Raw genomic sequence first — 13,826 nt, 5'->3', positions numbered from 1 at the left:
CAAAGGGAGGGTCTGGGGTGCTGGAAATGTCTTATGCTTTGTTGTACTTCAACAATTATGTTAAACTACAATGGCAATACCGATATCAGGACTGTACCTTTAGAGAGCCTGACTTAATTTGTCTGGGTAGGGAGAGATCAGGTTTAAAAATCTCTCCCAAGTAATTCACATGTAGAGGGAGCCAGTGCACTAATGGGTCACAACTGGCCCTTTGAAACCCTTGTGCTATGACAAACCATGGTCATTATGCCAGGCTATGGTAGGCCTTTTTATCTTTACTCAAGTTCCACTGACTTTGAAGGCATCATTCACGTTGATAAATCTTGGTGACACAGGAGTCACAAAGTTAAATCCTTAGAAAGCTAGTCAGGTAACTGACATTAGCAGTGGTCAGGTTAGTAAGCGTACGCCCTGTTCAAAGCCTGCACCTCCAGCGATTATTGCCACATATGATTTTTCAAGTTAAGCGGCAAATCTGGATTTTTATGTGAAAATTCCTGAATTTTAAATGTTAGTTTGAACTGTTTTAAAGCCCTGTACATGTCAAATCAAACTGATTACTGGGCCTAGCTTGGATGGCACTAAGTTCTTCCATTGGTTTGTAACTCTGACTTCAAGGTTTAGAACTAGAGGGAAACTTACGGGTGTAGTTTTATAACATATTGATTATGTTCCCCTTTTTCTGCTTCTGCAGGGATGTTGTGAAAGTAAACGTGACATTTGAAGATATATATCTATACACACACACAGTACTTGAGTTCCTTGGTAGAAAGCTTCATATCTACTCAAGGTAATTATGATTATTTCTATTTTATTTTATTTTATTTATCTCTGTTGTGTTTTCATAACTGGTATCTTGGAAAATTACATTCGTGACTCAAAAGTTGGTTATCTGGCATTGTTTTTCATGTTCTGGGGAGGAGTGGTGTTTGGGCAGAGCAAGTACCATGTTATTTTCTATGAAATACCGTAGATTCATGTTCTTTGTTTTTGAAGGGGGAGATGTTGGCTCAAAGTTCCATTTGAGAGCACCGGTGGCAAGTATCCTCACCGTCTTGCATGGTATTTGCAGCTGTGCTCTGGTCTCACCTTCTCCCGCTCCAGCAGTCCCTAATACCTGCTGTTCGGTTGGGAAGGAAGGGGCAGCTGTTTGCACCAGGCAGGCCTCCAGCTTCCAGTGTCTTGCCTGTAATGGCAACCTTTCAAAACCACATTTCTTCAAACTTATAGAATGTGACAATCAGTCATGATCACTCACATGTTCAAGAGTCATTCACAAAGCATATTCATGAGTATTGAGTTGATGAAAGGCAAATCAGTGACATGAAGAGAAGTTGTACTTTTGTGCACATTGTTCGAGCTTAGAGTTGAGGCCACTGGCCAGTGAGCTCACTAGTGTAGGTAGTGTGCTACGTGAAGGGCAAGCGTTTTGCTAACACCACAAGGGTCTCTGGCCTAATGAGTGAAGTTTGATTGTATTCTTTGCTACAATAACAATAATAAGTCCCACCTTTACCCTTAATGCCTAAACTTGAGTCTGGCTCTGTGTCACCATGAGCAAGTTGCTTTTTCTATCTCTAAACTTTATATTTCACCTGCAGATTGGAGGTATGAGTGAGTACTTATTGTTGTAAAGATTCAATGAGTGAATGCTTATGGCTGCAACTTTGTAAACTGTGATATATTACCGTGTTGTTAGTTATAATTTAAATCATCTCATTTACTTTTTATAATGAGCCATGAAAAGGTGATGTTATTATTCCCAATTTCCAGCTGCAGAACCAGTTATCAATGCTGTTAGGCATCTGAATCACATCTTACACTTTCCCCTGCAGTGACTGTCCTTGCTCACACAGGGCTCCACAGTCCTCCGACCTGCCCAGCTCCCAGTGAGACAGCAGAGAACTCAGACAGAAAGGGTTCACATCTGAGGCAACACCCTGCTTTGGAGCCAGCATATTCTACCCCTTCTTACCAAGAGTTTTGCTAAACAGCAAAGCCAGTCAATCACAAATGAAGGTGAAAGTAAATACTAAAGAGGTAGCCTGCTGGAGAGGAGAACTGGGAAGCACCAGTAAGCCACAGAGTGAATAACTACCTCCTGCTCTCTCTGGGAGTTCCCTGGATCATTAGGAGTTTTATGAGGCTTTTCTGGCTTGGTCATGCTACCAGCCCCTCTGGCGGATACACAGCCTGAACAGATCCTTGGCTTCCAGAATTCCTGGGACTTCTGGAGTTGCAGACCTATCCTCAGGCCCTGTGGACAGGCCCACACCTAACATTTGAGGGGCCCAGGGCAAAAGTACAAATGGAGGCATCTAGCCCTCAGCATGGCTCTCTCTCTCTTCCCAGCCCTGCTTCTGTCCCACCGAACTAGGAGCCTGGCACACGTGGCTGTAGACACCTCATTCTACATGTCCAAGTTCAGTCTCCTTTTCCCCTCCCCGACAGTTTCATTTAGGCCATGTCTAGTGCTGTCACTTTTAGGGCAGACATGGGAAGGGGCTTGTACAGGTCCTGGAAGTGGTTTCAGAGCTGTTTGGGCAGGGAATTCTAGGATCCTGGGTACCCCTAGCAAGTCTACAAAGGGGGCATGGAGTGTAGGTGGGTATGTGCCTTGGACCTGTGGGGCCCTCACCCTATGGAGAGGCTAGGCCAGGGTGGGCCAGCATGTGCGGGTGGGGTGCTCATGGGAATCAGCCTCAGTGCCCTTTGTATACAGTTGGCACTCAGTCATATCACCAACTGATGACAGAGTGACAAAGACTGAGCAAGTTCAGAATTGCTGTGGAATGTGTAAATACCGCCCCCTTTCTCCCACCATGCTCCACAAACATCCACCTGACAGCGCGGCAAAGGTGGGAACAGTCAGGATTTCCTAAGACAGCAGATGAGCGACATTCCCAGCCTTGGGTACCAGCTGGGAGAGGCCTTTGCTGAGAAACAGCTTCACTTGGCAGGGAAGAGAATCAATCTAAGGCTCTCCCTCTCCCTCAACAAGAGGACTTCACTGAGGCTCAGGTAGATGTCTCTTGGCATATTTGAAGAGAATCCACACAGGTTTAGAGTAGTGTTTTATAGTAGTGTAATACTAATACTTACACTTGGAATATTTGCAGCTGAGTATCATATGACCCTTTTGTTTGCTTTCTTTCAGAGCATTCCTTTCTTTTAGATCAACCTAAAGACATCTATATTTAAATTTCACTACCATGAATAACACAGAGGAACCCTGACTCCCCTTACAGCACCTGGAGCTGCCACCTGAGGGTGGGGATGGAGGTGTCCAGTTCAACTCCAGCTCCCATTCCATTACTCTCTCTTCTCTAGGGTCCTTCTACACAAAATTTAGACCAGTGATTCACAGTGGCACTTCTGCCCACTATATTTTTTGGCAGAAAAAAATTTTAGAAAATATCCAGTGAGTCTTAAAGAAAAAAAATTTAAAAAGAAGGCTTGGCAACCCATAGACCCCAAATCAGGATCAATAGAAGAGTAATCAGAAAATGACACTGGCACATGTTCAGCTGATCCTCCAGGGGAAAAGGAGTCAATGGTATGCCAGATGTGGTGCTGAGCTAGGGAACTTTATGTATGTTAGCACGGTATTTTTGTTCATTCATCCCGGCTGATTTTCATTAATAGGCAGAAATAAGAGAGATGAAATGAAAATTGTATGAATGCATATTGATAGAAATGTAAGGAGACCCTTTTGGGAAGAATGTCTATTTGAAAAGCCTGGATACCAGCGGAAATTTTTATTTTTAAACAATATGTTACATTTTCAAACAATATGCCAGGACTTTTTCTGCCAGACACCTTTGCAAGCAAAGTATCTTTAAATTTAAAGTTATAGATTTAATCATTAATCAAAAAAGTATACTGAATAAATAAAATTTATTTTCTATGTTTCAGACTTTGCAGATACCCTTATGTCAGTCTCTCTCTTTCTGTCATTCTGTGTGTATCTCTCTGTCTCTGTCTGTGTCTCTGTCACTCTCTGTGCATGTCTTTCTGTCTCTATGTCTTTGTCTCTCTGTCTGTGTCTTTCTCTCTATCTAATTAAAATCTGGGTGTTACGCATTTTTTTTTCTTTTCTTTAAGAGGATTCTTATATTAGATAGGGGCTAGACAGGAATGGCCAGCTCTTTTTAGTTCTGAGGTCTTATAATTTATTTTCTCTTGGTGAATCCTTAGCAAGTGCTGGTAGCCATTGGCAGAGGGAGCAGAGTCCCGGGCAGAGAAATGAATGAGCCATCCCTGTGTGCTCAAGGGAGAAAACAATGACTATTTTAACAGGTGCCCAATCCCCCAGCCCAGTGGCAATGATCCTTGGCCAGAGGGAAACCTTGCTTTTTTTTTTTTTGTCCTAACTTTTCTTATGGTTTCAGAGCCTGAGAAGAAAGTGCTTGAGACTCTGTAACCGAGGCTGTATTTTCTGCCTCCTTCCCCACTTCCCTGCCCTCTGCTATAGGCACTCACATTCACTGCACCCCACCCTCACTTGGAGATTGCTAGAATCTTTGTCATCTTGTTCTTTTCCAAGGGATACTTTATTCTGTGGGGGCAGCAGGCTGTACAACAGGAAACCTGGCCTTTCAACATTACATAAATATACATTTTAAAATATTAAAATTGAGGGGTTGCTTCATCAGTGTGCCTTAGTAACCCCACGTCCTTCCCTAAAAGTGACCTGGCTTCCTTTTTATCTGTGGATGAGACAGATGTTCCAAATTCCTTCTTGATCAAAATGTGGCCTCACACCCTTCTCTAGGTCTCACTCCTCTTTCGTAAAGTGATTCCTTTGTTGACACTGCCCAAGACCAGTTCCATGATGTAAGAAATCCTTCTGTCACTGAGGAAGCCTGTCATTGAGTTACCCTGTCAAGTGACTCTATCCCCCAGAATAGCCGCTCCCACACCAGCATTTGGTCTGGGTGACCTAAGCACTGATCAGGGCGTTATAGGAAATCAGGGTCTGACAGCTGCCTGTCGTGCCATTTGGAAGGCCAGGGTGCCACTGATGAGGAAATGCAGACGGTGAGCACAGGACTAACACCTACAGCTTACTGGGCACTTGCCATATGCAAGGCATTACACTAAGTGATTTAGACACATGGTGTGCCTTATTTAATCCTGACCTAGACCTTATAAAATAAATAGTATTATGCCTATTTTACAGGTTGAGTTGCTCAAGATCACTTAGCTAGTGACAGGTCTGGTCCTCAAACTGGTCTTCTTGAGTTTAGGGCCAAAGTTGTTTCTTAAGTTTTTAGGCTATGTGAGGAATTAAAGGCTTAGAAAATATCACTTGTCCTAGGTCACATAGCTGGAAAGTGGTGGCATTCATATTTCTAAACCCCCTTTGTTAATAAGCCACTACGCCCTGTGTTCCCACGTGTCCTGTCCTGGTTATTCTACCCTTGTTTGTTGGGGTGGGAGGGAGGTCTGGACATTTCTTCCCCACCCTCAGGTGACACCTGTCACTGGAAAGCTTGGAACTACCGGCCCTGTGCAATACAGCCTCTCCAGGACTTGTCCCCGGGTTTTTTGCTTGGCAGGGTTGGTACCCATTACGTAGGCTTCCCTTGCTGAAAGAAGGCTATGAAACCAGTTTTCCCTCTCCAGCAGTGAGATACAGAGAACATGGTGGGTAAGGAGACTGTGAAGCCACAGGAGATTCTCCCTTCAGTCTTCCTGGGGAGTCTTTTTAGACTTAGTACTTATCTTTGTTGTTTAAACCAGCCTGACCTCTAATTCTTCCCCATACCCAATAGGTTAGGATAATAAGATAATGTCACTACATAACATTTATCCAGCATTTTACTGTGTTCAGGTATGTCTGTATACCTCATCTCTCTTAATCCCTCAATAGGTCTTTGCAGTGGGTAGAATTAACCCCATTTAACAGGTGAGTAAATGAAGATTCAGAGAGACTGAGTTGCCCAAGATCACTCAGCTAGTAAGTGCGGTGACAGGCTAGCCCTCATGTCTGGCTTCCTGATTCTAGAGCCCAAGTTCTCTCATAAGTTTTCAGGCTATGTGAAAGACTGAGCTACTCGTGGTGTGTAAAACACCACATTCATTCATTTTTATTTATTTATTTGGTTTTTATTTTTATTTTATTCATCAATTACCAGCTTGCAATTTGTATGATGGCTTTACCAACCCCCTTTTAACTGGATGAGGTGACGAGAAAGCTATCGAAGCGCCCTTGAGTGGCACACAGGGGTCTTTGCAGACACTAAGCCAATCCTTTAGTCTCTCATATGGGAAAACTGAGACAGAACCAGGTGACTCAGCGTAGGCCCTTTGTGAGTCACTGGCAGCAGGTTCCCAACTCCCTTGCTCTGGCCTGGACCACTGGCTTGTGCCTGACACTAACAACCCCGTAATTTGTGCAGATGTGTGACTCACCAGGAAAGGGAGGAGAGCCTGCAGGGATGGACCGGTGGAGTGAGGCAAAGTATTTAGTAGCAACTGGAGAGGAAATGCTGACGTGATGCTATTCAGAGTAACATTTCTTAACATTGCAACACCATTGCCTAGTTACCCAGCTACTAAATTACATTCTCTTTTTAATTTTTCAAATAGGAATTCATGTTTTTTCCATGATTTACACTTTAGATTCCTAAAGTTAACAACAACAACAGCAAAGGTGGGCAGGCAGAATACCGTTGAAGGCAGAATTATCAGTCCTGTGTAGCTTTCTCATAGCTTCCCTCCCTAGCACCTTGGACCCCCTTTTCTTTGAACCCTAACTAAGGTTTACATTCTTCTGAGACTTAGCTCTTCTGTAACTTTGCTTTACATCCTTCTGACTTTGGTCATACCTGTTTTTCTGCAAATTTCTATCTGTGTTACCAGTCTAAGTAAACTTCCTGGCTTGCTTACCTCCCTGGGTCCCGGTGGGACTTTGGCAATCTCTGTCAAGTTGATGACCAGGACCAGAACGAACCAGAGAGTCGATAAAGGTGAGGAGGCGTCAGGAAGAATTACGTTTTGGTGAACGCTGCCTCCTGAAACTTCATGTTCTGTCTTGTCTTTATTACTTCCAGAATCTAAAGTCAATTTATAAGTAGATCTCAAGAGCCTGTCTTCCTACTGGCTAAGCACACTTTGTGTTTTCTCTGAAATAGGGAAGATTCCAATAGTTAGCTATTTGTGTATGTAAAAAGGCTGTGGTGGGTTTTCATGTATGTAGCAAATTTGCCTTACTTCAAATCAGCCATTAGTTTTGTATATGAAACATTCACTTGAAAAAATTAGCCTCTTAAAAATATTAATGTGAAGTAAATCGCCTTAATAAAACCTTTTAGTCAGTGGCTACTAGGTGTATATGAGAAAAACACTGGCTTTCCTGGGTTTACTCAGGTAAAGCAATTTTATTTCCCTGACCCTGTTTCCTCATATCTATAGGGCTGGACTAGATGTTGTATGATTTTTTTTTTTTTTTTTTTTTTTTAGAGACAGGGTCTTCCCCTGTTATCCAGGCTAGAGTATAGTAGCCTGATCATAGCTCACTGCAGCCTCAAACTCCTGGGCTCAAAGGATCCTCCTGCCTGAACCTCCCAAGTAGCTGGGACTACAGGTGCGTGTCACCATGCTTGGCTATTTTAAAAAATTTTTTTTGTAGAGACAGAGTCTCACTATGTTATCTAGGTTGTCCTGGATCTCCTGGCCTCAAGCAATCCTCCCATCTTGGCCTCCCAAAGATTATAGGCGTGAGCTACTGTGTCTGGCCTGATTTTTAGAACAAAACTTGCTTTTGTTGATTTGGATCATCAAATAAGAAAATAATTATAAATTTTTTAAACATTAAATCAAGAGTAACAATATTTAAAAAGTTTGAGCCATCCAGAATTTTGCCACTTTAATGTATCAATTATTTTCCATATTTCCTTCTAGTTTTCATCTTTATATACATACATACATATGCATATTTATAAAATAGTTTAATGTAGTACAATCATATACCATTATATGATCATAGTATACATATAACTTTGAATTTGGGTTTTATTTTTTAACATAAGCATTTTCCATGTTGATACATTTCATAATTTTTAACATTAGCTGAATATTATTACCTGGAATTAACATTTTTAAATGTACTTAAACATTCTGGTTTTTTTTTTTTTTTTTTTTTTTTTTTTTTTATATATATATATTTTTTTTATTTCAGCTCATCATGGGGGTACATAAGTTTAGGTTATATACATTTTCCATGTCCCACCCATCCCCCCGAGTCAGAGTCCCAAGCGCGTCCGTTCTCATTCTCCCGACAGTGCACCTGGCACTCATCATGTAGTCATACCTCCATCCCCTCCCCCCCCCCACCTCCCCGGGTCTGCACCTTCAAGCATGACCATTCCCCAGAGGGTGTGCAACGCACTCATCATGTAGGCATACACCCATCCCCTCCCCCCACCCCCCATCCCAGTCTGATATCCAATTGGTATCCTTCCCTGATGTACATTTAGGTGATGATCAGGGAAACCAGTTTTCTGGTGAGTACATGTGATGCTTGTTTTTCCATTCTTTGGATACTTCACTTAGTATAATGGGTTCCAGCTCTCTCCAGGAGAACCAAAGAGATGTCGTATCATTGTTATTTCTTATAGCTGAGTAGTACTCCATGGTATACATATACCACAGTTTACTAATCCATTCGTGGATTGATGGGCACTTGGGTTGCTTCCACATCCTTGCGATTGTAAATTGTGCTGCTATAAACATTCGGGTACAGGTGTTTTTGTTAAAGAATGACTTTTGTTCTTCTGGGTATATGCCCAATAATGGGATTGCTGGATCAAATGGTAGGTCTACTTGAATCTGTTTAAGGTATCTCCATATTGCTTTCCATAGGGGTTGCACTAGTTTGCATTCCCACCAGCAGTGTATGAGTGTTCCTGTCTCTCCGCATCCACGCCAACATGTGTTGTTTTGGGATTTTTTGATAAAGGCCATTCTCACCGGAGTTAAGTGGTATCTCATTGTGGTTTTGATTTGCATTTCCCTGATGATTAGGGATGTTGAGCATTTTTTGATATGTTTTTTGGCCATTCTTATGTCTTCTTTTGAAAAATTTCTATTCATGTCCTTTGCCCATTTTTTGATAGGATTGTTTGATTTTTTCCTGCTGATTTTCCTGAGTTCTAAATAGATTCTTGTTATCAGTCTTTTATCTGATGTGTAGTATGCGAAAATTTTTTCCCATTCTGTAGGCTGTCTGTTTATTAAGAGAACTATGAAACGCTAAGGAAGGAAATTGCAGAACACGTAAATAAGTGGAAATCCATACCATGCTCATGGATTGGAAGAATTAACATCGTTAAAATGTCTATACTACCCAAAGTAATCTATAGATTCAATGCAATTCCTATTAAAATACCAACATCATTTTTCACAGATTTAGAAAAAATAATTATACACTTTGTATGGAATCAGAGAAGACCCCGTATAGCAAAAGCAATCTTAAGCAATAAAAACAAAATGGGAGGTATTGATTTGCCAGACTTCAAACTATACTACAAAGCTGTGGTTCTTAAAACTGCTTGGTATTGGCACAAGGGCAGGGACACAGACCAGTGGAACAGAACAGAAAACCCAAATATAAAATCATCCTCATATAACTATCTAATCTTTGACAAAATAGACAAAAACATACTCTGGGGACAAGAGTCCCTATTCAATAAATGGTGCTGGGAAAACTGGATAGCCACATGTAGAAGACTGAAACAGGACCCACAGATTTCACCTCTCACAAAAATTAAATCACGGTGGATAACAGATTTAAACCTTAAATGGGAAACAATTAGAATTCTAGAAGAAAATGTAGGAAAGACTCTTACAGACATTGGTCTAGGCAAAGAATTTATGAAGAAAACCCCTAAGGCAATCGCAGCAACAACAAAAATAAACGACTGGGACCTGATTAAATTAAAAAGCTTCTGCACAGCCAAAGAAATAGTCATGAAAATAAACATTCTGGTTTTTAAAAAACTAATATTACTAACATCAAAGTGTTATTTATTTACTGTAGTTTAAAAAATTTTGTCCAGTTTTATGTATATTCCTGTGTAGGTGTGAACATTTTAGTGACTCCTAAAATTTATTATCTAATTTCCAAAAGAGTGATATTGTTTATGTTGCCACCAGTAACATATGAGTGTAATAGCTTTCCTATATCATAGTTAGCACTGAATATTATTTTTAAATAACTTCTTCTAATTTAATAGGTGACAATTACAGAATTTTAGGAGATGGAAGTTCATTTCGTTCCTCTCTTTAGAAGGGCAACTTCATAATATTTAATAACTTGACTCCAATTTATCATTTAACAGACATGTAATAAAGTGATTTACAAGTGTTTACCCACTTACTCATACTAACAACCCTACAGGGAGGTACAATTATCATCTCCATCTTACAGATGGGGAAACTGAGATCATGCTAGTTGTCCAAGAGCACATGGCTAGTTAAGTGTCAGAACCTGGCTTTAGACCCTGGGAGCCTGGCTCTGAAGCCCATGTTCTTGACCACTTTGTTATATTGCCTTCCCTAATTTGTATTGGGCGCTTATTGTTTGTACACTTTCTATGTGCCAGGTTTGGGATGCTGTTGTGAACCATTCAGGTGTAGTCCCAGCCCTCATGGGAGTCAGACCTTAATTAAACCAACAGACAAATCTATAGTTATAAATCTGATACATTCTATTAGGAAAAAATGGGCATTGAGGTCTGCATCTAACATAAGTACTTCACTTTGGCTTTGGGAGCCTTGGGGAGCCGGGGTCCTGAAAAGCCTGGATGTGGATCTTAAAGACAGCTAAATGGAGACTTGAGAGATAAGGAGGGGGGAGAGGGTGAAAGGTTGAGCAAAGCATTCTAGGCAGAAGAAACAGCCTATGCACATGCCTCAAGGCTAAACAGAACTTTACATTTTGCCTCAAGAATCAGAAAGCAGACCTAGTCTTTGCAGTATCAGAGCGTGAGGGGAAGGGTGGCACAAAGTGACTGGAAAAGTAGGTGGTGGCCAATCACCCAGGGCCATTCTGTAAGCATCTCAGTGACAGGAGAGTACACAGGGAGAGGCAGGTAGGGAGCTGCCTCCAGACAGGGGTATGGCCATTTTGGACCATTGGACCGTAAGCCTGTGGCAGAACCTTCCCCAAGTGAAGTTTCCTCTATACACAGCAGCAGACAGTAACTCTGCCTGGAGCTTCTCTAGGAATTAAACTTCATTGGCACAAGATGTAGATTAGGAAGGGGCTGGTGGATAGCAATCTAGATCACGGCATATTGTGAGGTCAAAGCCAAGGGAAACATGGCTTGAGGAGAAGAATGCTAGGAATAGCTCTGGCCTGAAAGGGAACCTGTCCCCTGTAGATACCAAATGCCCAGTTGGCATTTTAGAGGTGTATTAGTTTTGCTGGGAAAATATACCAATTGTGTTTAGTAACAGTGAAAAGGTATCACCCTAGTGGAACATGATAGCTGGCTCATGGAGATTTTAAGTTTTAGGATCAGTGGGAGCAAAAGGACAGAATGACATCTTTCTGAAACCTCAAGTCATTATCTAATCTGTGAACATGGCAAAGTAAAGCAAACTCTGCAAACAGTATTGGGAAGGGAAAACAAGCAGGCTCTCCCTTCTACTTTGAATTTCAGAGGTCTTTTTGACTTGCCCCGAGGACCCTCAGCCTGTGTTATTTAGTGTTAGCATAAGCATATAAAAGTGGCTGGACTTTTCCATCAAGGCAGACTGTGTCCAATCAGGATTGGAGTAAGAAGGCATTGGCCAGTAAGAACTCCTCAAGAACATAGGAATAGCAGGTATAAGAAGCAGTCACTACCCCTGGGATAGTGAGCACTCAAGGAAGAGGCTCCCCTGGGACTGAGACGCTGACCCTCTTGGAGAGAAGTCTTTATAATGCCAGCAGAACTTGCTGGAAACCAGCCCTCTGGAACTTGCCATAAAACTACCCTGTAGGGTGCTGGGAGGGCTGTTCATTAGGAGATGTCTCACCAGAGGCACTGCGCCACAAACCCCCAAGGGAAGTGCATGCAGAAATCTGCTGGCTGCTGGGGGCTGCTGGAGCCCTTCACTGAGAGGGATCCAGAATCAGGAAGCAAAACCCTTCCCTCCTGCAATGTCTCTCCACCACCCTCTACTGACAAAGCTTCAGGGCCAGTTGGCAAAGGAGGGATTGGACGCATTTTCCCAGAACAGGCAAAAAGGGTGAATGTGGAGGTGAGAGGCATTAAATCGATAACTGGCACAAGTTCCACACAAGAAGCCCTGTAGGCAGAGCCAATGCTTACGATACTCCTCACTAGGCAGGACGCTAACAGAAACCCCGGCCCCCAGTTGACTTGGAAGAAATCCTCTGATTTATTTTTTTATTGAGTTATAGAAGTTCTTTGTATATTCCAGGTAAAAGTACTTTGTATTGCAACTACTGAAAATATTTTCTCTGGGCTGTAGTTTGCCCTTTTATTCTGTTAATGATATTTTTTGATGAGCAGAGGTCTCCAGATTTTATAATCTACCTGGAAGCAATACAAAGTAGGGGTCTTTCTACTTCTCTTTTATATTTTATTAGAGCTATAGTCTACACTCTTATAACAAAGAGAACTTGAAGTTCAATGACTTTAGTAAGGTAGAAGTTCATTTCTCTTGCAAGTAACAGTCCAGATATGAGGGCATGCAACCAGGGCTAATGAGCTAATTGGCTTCAGAGGCTGCTCCTGTCCTGTCATCTCAATCTCAAGCTATCAGGAAGGAAGAGAGAAACCAGGACATGCAGTTTGGTCTTTAGGGAGACCCAGGGATAGTCACAAGGGGAAGCTGCTTCACGTGGCAGGCAGCCAGGTGCCTGGGCAATGCAGGGGTGGAGACACGGGGCTAAAAGTCAGAATAAATGGATACTTGGGAACATCCTGATAACACTCAATGACATCTTTGAGATATTACCATGTATTTGTTACAAATGCTATGATTTTTTTTTAATCTGTAAGTCTGTTCTAATTTCTTCGAGTCTTTAAATTGAGATAATCTTAAAATTTAGTATAAGAGAATTCCTTAAAATTGTTTATTATCTTGTGGTCAGTTAATTGGTCCTCTACATAAGGATAGGGTTTTTTTCTTTTTCTTTTTCTCTTCAGTTTTGTTATAGCTAAAGGCCAAGGCGTTTATAGATTTTTTTATGTACTAGTACATGATAAATATCCTTCAGGGTCAGGTAGTTCTGTTATTTGCATTGTCTTATTAATTTGAAATGGCACAATTTAAAATGCTTTTAGAATCGGGATTTACAGTTGGCTCAGTTCTTAACACTGTGCACAGGAAGCAAGTAGATGCTAATGTTTTCCTTTGTGTTTTATCTTAAAGGCATAACCAGTTTTTTTGGCTGGGTTTGTGGAGTTTGTTCCAAAGAAAGTACAAACAGACTAAATGTAGATAAACATGTTTACTTGACCCTTCAACCAAATTTTAAGAATTGTTTTACAACTAATAAAAATGAAGTTGTTTGTAGATAATTAAGTTAGATACCATTTTTGGCTACGATATCACTCTTTGATTGTTCAAAAATGCATTTTAACCCCAGTAAGCCTTACATCCATTCATTCAACAAATACTCATTTAGTGTCTACTGTGTGGCAAGCTCTGAGTAGATAATAGTGAGCAAGACAGACTAGGTCCTACTCTTATGGAGCTGACTTTCTCTTCACCAGAGAACCCTGGCCCAGCTACAATCTAGCTGGTAACCCAATCCCCAAAACCTCTCGCCTGCTCTCACATCCTGCAACTGTACTACCAAC

At 41.5% G+C, this 13,826-nt stretch overlaps 1 non-coding gene across 1 annotated transcript; it reads left to right on the top strand.

The window, feature by feature from the left end:
- The first annotated feature begins 1,343 nt into the window (after nt 1-1,343).
- LOC123645360 lies at nt 1,344-1,493 on the top strand. Its single transcript, XR_006737540.1, has one exon. It is a non-coding gene; the product is annotated as a small nucleolar RNA SNORA62/SNORA6 family (small nucleolar RNA).
- Nucleotides 1,494-13,826: the final 12,333 nt, after the last annotated feature.

This window comes from Lemur catta, chromosome 9 (assembly GCF_020740605.2).
Source record: "Lemur catta isolate mLemCat1 chromosome 9, mLemCat1.pri, whole genome shotgun sequence".
Lineage (NCBI taxonomy): Eukaryota > Metazoa > Chordata > Mammalia > Primates > Lemuridae > Lemur > Lemur catta.
The sequence above is the reverse complement of the archived record's forward strand: the minus strand, read 5'-3'. Positions and strand labels throughout refer to the sequence as shown.